Source organism: Chenopodium album, chromosome 6, assembly GCF_948465745.1.
Source record: "Chenopodium album chromosome 6, dcCheAlbu1.1, whole genome shotgun sequence".
In the NCBI taxonomy this organism is placed as follows: Eukaryota; Viridiplantae; Streptophyta; class Magnoliopsida; order Caryophyllales; family Amaranthaceae; genus Chenopodium; species Chenopodium album.
The window spans coordinates 36,507,318-36,513,416 of record NC_137839.1 but is presented as its reverse complement, the minus strand read 5'-3'; the positions used below and the strand labels follow the sequence as shown (position 1 = coordinate 36,513,416).

Genomic DNA, 6,099 nt, shown 5'->3' with positions numbered 1-6,099 from the left:
AGTTAGACCTCGAGGGGAATAGCTTAGCATACTCTTTTGATTGCATCGTTGATTTTCCCTCGCAATACTGGACTTAATCAATCGCAATCCCGATTAGTTTGTATCCATTGCAAGTATATGTGGATCCTAATCCCTAGTGCGTGATATATTGATTTACTTTGTGTTTGCGTTGTTTGTTTAGTTGAATCTAGACATCTTACATTCCCATTTACGCTTCGAGATAGCTTAACTTTAGCAATAGTGAACTTCGCTCCATTCCCTTGGGTTCGACCCTTGATTTGCCTCTATACTGTTATTTGGGTTGGTTAAGTGTTTACAAATTTAGTTTTGACCGTGGGAGGATTAGTTTCAACGACCTAGTCTCAACCCGCGTCAAAAATGGCGCCATTCCTGGGGAATGGCGTAGTAGTTTGCTATTGTTGTTGAGTCTATTTAACTTTATTTCAAAAATAGAAAAAGATTTTTTCTCTTTTAGGCTACAATTGTAGTCGTGCTATTGATATTTGATTTTAGTTTTTGTATGCGTAGGATAAGAGGAAGGACTCTAGTGCTATTTGATTCGGAAATTGAGAGAACCATAACAAGGATAGGGGGTTGCTTATTGTTCTTCAAGTCCAAGCTTTCCAAGAGAGGAATTTCATCAAGAAAGAGAAGAAGAGGATCAAGGAAGCATGGGAGCTAATCCAAGAGTTGCTTTGAAGGAGTTGGGAACTCCCGGTACTTATAGATTCAAGAGTGGCATAGCTCCACCAACAACACTGGCCAATGACTTTGAGATAAGGCCGGCAATGATAACAATGATTGAACTAAGGCAATTTAGTGGTGCCAACCATGAAAGCCAACTAAATCATCTTACAGAATTCGAGAAGTATTGTAATACAATCAAGGTCAATGGGGTTTCTCAAGAATTCATTAGGCTCAAACTGTTTCCATTCTCTCTAATTGGAAAAGCTTTAGAGTGGTTAGACAAGGAAGTGAAACCTAATTCCTTGAGAACTTGGGATGAGGACACTAAGGAGTTTCTTTCCCGTTTATACCCTCAAAAGAAGACTATTGAGGCAAGAACTCTAATCCAAAGTTTCAAGCAAAATCCTAGCGAGAGTTTGTATGAGGCTTGGGAAAGATACAAGGAGTGTCAACGAGAATGTCCTCACCATGGAATCCTGACTTACCAAATCATAGAAATTTTCTATGCAGGATTGAGCCCCCAAGGGAAGTCGTGTCGTGATGCTGGAGCAGGAGGCCCGATCATGAACAAGAGCGAGGAAGAGGTTGTAGTTATAATTGAGAATGTAGTTTGTCACTACATGGATTGGCAAGAGGGAGAGAGAGATTCTACAAACAAGAGTAGCTCAACGATCTATTCGGTTGATCATCTCAATGCGATCAATAACTTGTCTTCCCAAATCTCGAACTTGGGGAAGGAGATGACATTGATGCCAAGCTGAAGAGTGACTCTTCGATTGCACCAAGTCTTCCCTCCCACATTAGTCTTCCCTCCCACATTAAGGGGAGAGGTACACCTTCTAACTCTACTCCTCCTTCTACTTCAAGTAATATGCCAAGTGGTTGTGTCTTTTGTGATGTTTGTGGGTGTTATGACCATGACTCTTCTAATTGTCCAAATTCTTTTAAAAATTGTGATGATGTTGAAAACAATGATTGTGAGAAAGTGAACTTTTTCCAACAATAATAATAGACAGAGATTTGATGGTCCAAGGAATTTTGGGAATAACAATGCTCACCAACAAGGTGGTTTTGATAACAACAACAATGGTGGTTATAGGAACCAAGGAAATCAAGGTTTCTGAGGTAACTTTAACACTCAAGGTTATAATAATCAAAACCAAAGCCAAGGGTATGGAAATCAAGGCCAATATCATGGTTTTGGTGGCCAACACCAAAATTTTGGCAACAATCAAGCCCGGGGTAATTGGAACAATCAAGATAAGGGCAATTTTCAAAACAACAACCAAAGGGGACCCCCACCCGGATTTGCTCCAAGACCTCAAGGTAATGGTGATAATACCTATGCTCAACCCCCATCTTCCAATACTACCTTAGAGGAGATCATCGAGAATTAAACCAAGATTTTGAACACTTACATGTCGGTGAGTGACAAAAAGTTTAATGAGATAATGACACACAATAAGATGCTTGAAACCTAAATCACTCAACTACCCAATACCTTGAAAGATTGTGCTAGCCCTTCTTCATTACCCTCTTAAGGAGTTGATCCTAAGAAACCCGTTTATTCCATCACCACAAGAAGTGGAAAAGTGTTAGAAGAGAGAGTTTCTAGGATGAGGGAGGAGGATGAGAAGAGGAGTGACTCAAGTGAAGAAAATGAGAACGGGGTGTCAAGAAGTATGAGCAAGGAGGAAGTTCAAGAGAAAAAGATGAGTGATGAGTCTAGCAAGATGAGTGATAGCTCTAATGAGAAGAGTGTTGAGAAAGAGCGGAAGCAATATGAGGATTTCAAACCGATACTTTCAAATCCCTAAAGGTTCAATAGGTACAAGTTGGATGAACAATTTAGGAGATTTATCGAGATGCTAAGGAAAATCCATCTTTCTATTACTTTCACCGATGTTTTGAGAGAAATTCCTAACTATTCTAAATTTATTACGGAAATCTTGAGCGGTAAGAGAGATTGTAATGTGCTTGAACCAGTGAGTTTGGAGGAGCGTTGTAGTGCCTTTATCCATAATGACTTGCCCCCAAAGATGAAAGATCCTGGAAATATCTCCATTCCTTGTAATATTAACGGGAAATTGTTTCAAAATTCCCTTTGTGATCTTGGTGCTAGCGTTAGCATCATGCCTTACTCCGTTTTCAGGAAACTCAAGTTAGGTGATCTCCTTTCAACCAACATGACCCTTCAATTATCCGACCGTTCTATTAAGTTCCCAAAGGGTAGAATTGAGGATGTGCCCCTCAAAATAGGAAAGTTCACTACTCTCGTTGATTTCATTGTGCTAGAGATTACGGAGGATGAAAACATTCCTATCATCCTAGGGAGGCCATTCTTAACAACTTCGGGTGCTTTAATATATGTGAAAGGTGGCATGATTACCTTGTGTGTTGGTGATAGTAAGGCAAGTTTTAAGCTCAAGTCGATGCATGAGTCTCTATCTTATGTGCAAGGAATTATGTGCATAAACTCATTGTCTTCGAATGTTAATGATTCCATTATTGTGTCTTCTACTAATGACATGCTTGTAGCTTGTGATGATGTTCCTAAAAGTGTTGAAAGCAAGGTTGTTAGTGAAGAAGACAAGGATCATTCGAAGCTTGAGGATGAGTTTGAAATGCCTTCTTTGCTTAAGCTTTCTTTAAAGGAAGATCAAAATAATTTTTCAAGAGGTGAACATGAGGATCTCAAGGATTCAAGGAAGAAGAAATCAAGGAAGAGAAAGAGAGTTTCCAATAAATACAAGAGGAAGATGAAGTTTAAAGAGTTGGAATCGGTTTTTATGATTCAAGATGACATGGTTCATTATGTGATTTTGCACAAGCTTTGTAATGATTTTTCCCTCTCCACCACTTTGGATATGGTGTTACTATTTTACCCTCCGTGATTTGGAGGAAGGGTCGAGCTTAGGACCTTAAGCAAGCATTTCCCGGGAGGCAACCCATATTTCTAACTCTTTTTCTTTTGATTTCTATTTTTCTTAATTTTCTTTCTTTTTTTATTTCTTTTCTTTCACTAGTTTTCTATTTGGATTGATAGGTCAATTTCATGAGAATGGGATTATTTTGAGCAAGCATGAGTAATGGAAAGGTTTCATGTTTTTGATGAGAATATATTTGATTTTATCGAATTTTGAGGTAAAAGGGTACGGTAATGTAGTGAGGTAAGCTAGGGAATGCTAAAATTTGAAGTAAATTTGAACTGTGTGGGTTCATTGTGGTGCTCTCATTATTGGCGGATGTTGAACCCATGGTAATCATGTTTTGAAACTGCCATCTATAGTGGGTTCAATAATCCCGGGATGATATTGGATGATGAACCCACAGTAGAACGCACAAAGCACAAATTTATAAGAAAGAAGCCAAGAGGAGCGGGCGTGCCAAGTAGGGGCGCGGGCACGCCAAGGGTTCGCGCAGCCGCGCGCGACACTGGCGCGGGCGCTTAGCTAGGTCGCGCGGTCGCGCACCGTGCCAAACCGAAGCTCTATTTTTCTTTCTTTCTCCTTTCTTTCCCTCATTTCCCCTTCTTATCTATCATAATCGACCGCACCTTTCTCACTCTAGATAAACACCAAAACCCTAACATCTTTCCTCATCAAATTTCATCGTCAAATCCTCCAAATTCCATCAAAAATATCAAAATCTTTCTAAAAATTCATCTTTTTTAACAAAAATCATACTAATGTCCTCCATTTTAATCTCCAATCTCTTTCTCCTCCATTGTTGAAGCAATTTGGGGCTTTTCGTTCTTGAGGGATTCGGTGGCCAAAAACTTGTTCAATCTTGCTTCTTGTATGCAAATTTGTGCCAAATTTTTGTGAATTGTGGAAGGTTATTTTTGGTAGTGTTGATTCTGAAGTGAAATTGATTGGTCAAGTCAAGTTGTTCTTGTGTAGTGTTGGTGGTTGAAGTGTTTTGTGAAGTTGTTTTGTGATCGTGGTTGTGATAAATTGGTGAAGCGAACATGTCGAGAATTGTAAAAGCTATCACTTCCAAAACCAAAAATAGAAAAACAAATGAGCCATCACCTTCAAACACTTCTTCTCCTAAAAAACAAAGCCTTGAGAACTTCGATCATCCGCTACCGCTCGCCTTGCCTGAGCAATATTCTCCCCTTGCCCATTGGCAACAAGAAAACTTCAAAGGGCACTATGGTTGGCCATCTGGCTACACTGAGGGATGGGATCCTTATGGTCCCCCATCCGGGTTTTCCTATGATAGTGATGACAATGATAATGCTGGGCCGAGTGGTAGCTTGTTCCCCTTCTTTGTGCATTGTTCCTCCATCCCTTATTTTATGTGTGGTTTTCTTTGTATTGAAGGGATGTTGAGATGTATTCATGTTTAGCTTAGGGGAACTTGATTTTCTTAGGGGTTTGTCTCGGTGGCCAATGTTGTTGTTGGATATTGCCTTGTCTCTTTCTTGCCTCATTGATTGATTGTTGCATTCCTTAGCCTCTTCTTGATGGTGTTTGTTTGTTGTAGCTTTTCATCTCTATTCTTTCTCTTTTGATGATGTTGTTGTGTTGTTTCCTTAGATAATGATGCATGTTGTTTGCTCCCGCAAATCCAAATCCCTAATATCCAAAACCCTAAAATCCAAATCCCTTCAATCCAAATCTTGTAGTTTAGATGATTAGTTGCTAGTTTAGTGTTTAGTTTTTTTTTTAATGATCATGTTTTTGGAGATTGTGGTATACGAGTTTGGGTATTAGTTCTTATTTGTTAGCATGCTTGTGAATTTTATTTCTTGTGAATAATGGAAAATGAATAAATGAAAAAGCCGTCCAAAGTTTAAAAAAGGCAAGGACATTCAAATGCAAAGTTGAAAAAGCCGTCCATTGTTAAAAGAGGCGAGAACAATGAATAAAGTAAAAAATGATAAAAAGCAAAGCAAATTTAAACACTTTGGATAATTTGCAAAATAAATTGAAAGTATGAGAAATTTCAAAAATATTTTGATGTGATTCTTTTCTCCTTTTCAAGCATTGAGGAAAATTCTTCCTTTAAGCTTGGGGGAGAAGCGTTTACGCTTTTTGTATATATGATTGTGGATATAGCTTTGAATAAGCTTGGGGTTGTTAGTTTGTTTTTGTTTGGCGATTACTTGGTTATGAGGAGAAGGTTTGATCACCCTTTTACTTCACTAATTAGGAATACCGTCAAATTCTAAATTTTAAGCCTACCCTCCCCCTTTTTTTCCCTTACGTTACAACCATTGGGAACCTAGAGAATGAGTCACATATTGAGGGAGTGCATTATGAGTTAAAGCCTAAAGTGAGGGGATGCAAAGTCAAGATGTCGGGTAGCCAAAAATATGTTCTTTTTCGGCTCCTTCGAGGAGCTATTGAGATGCTCATTAGAGGGAGATTTGAGACTATAGGGAGAATGCGGTAAGATCAAATG

The 6,099-nt window shown here is 38.9% G+C and overlaps 1 non-coding gene across 1 annotated transcript; it reads right to left on the bottom strand.

The window, feature by feature from the left end:
• Positions 1-1,056: 1,056 nt before the first annotated feature.
• LOC145637673 (small nucleolar RNA R71) lies at positions 1,057-1,162 on the bottom strand. Its single transcript, XR_014114416.1, has one exon. It is a non-coding gene; the product is annotated as a small nucleolar RNA R71 (small nucleolar RNA).
• Between the last annotated feature and the right edge of the window lie 4,937 nt (positions 1,163-6,099).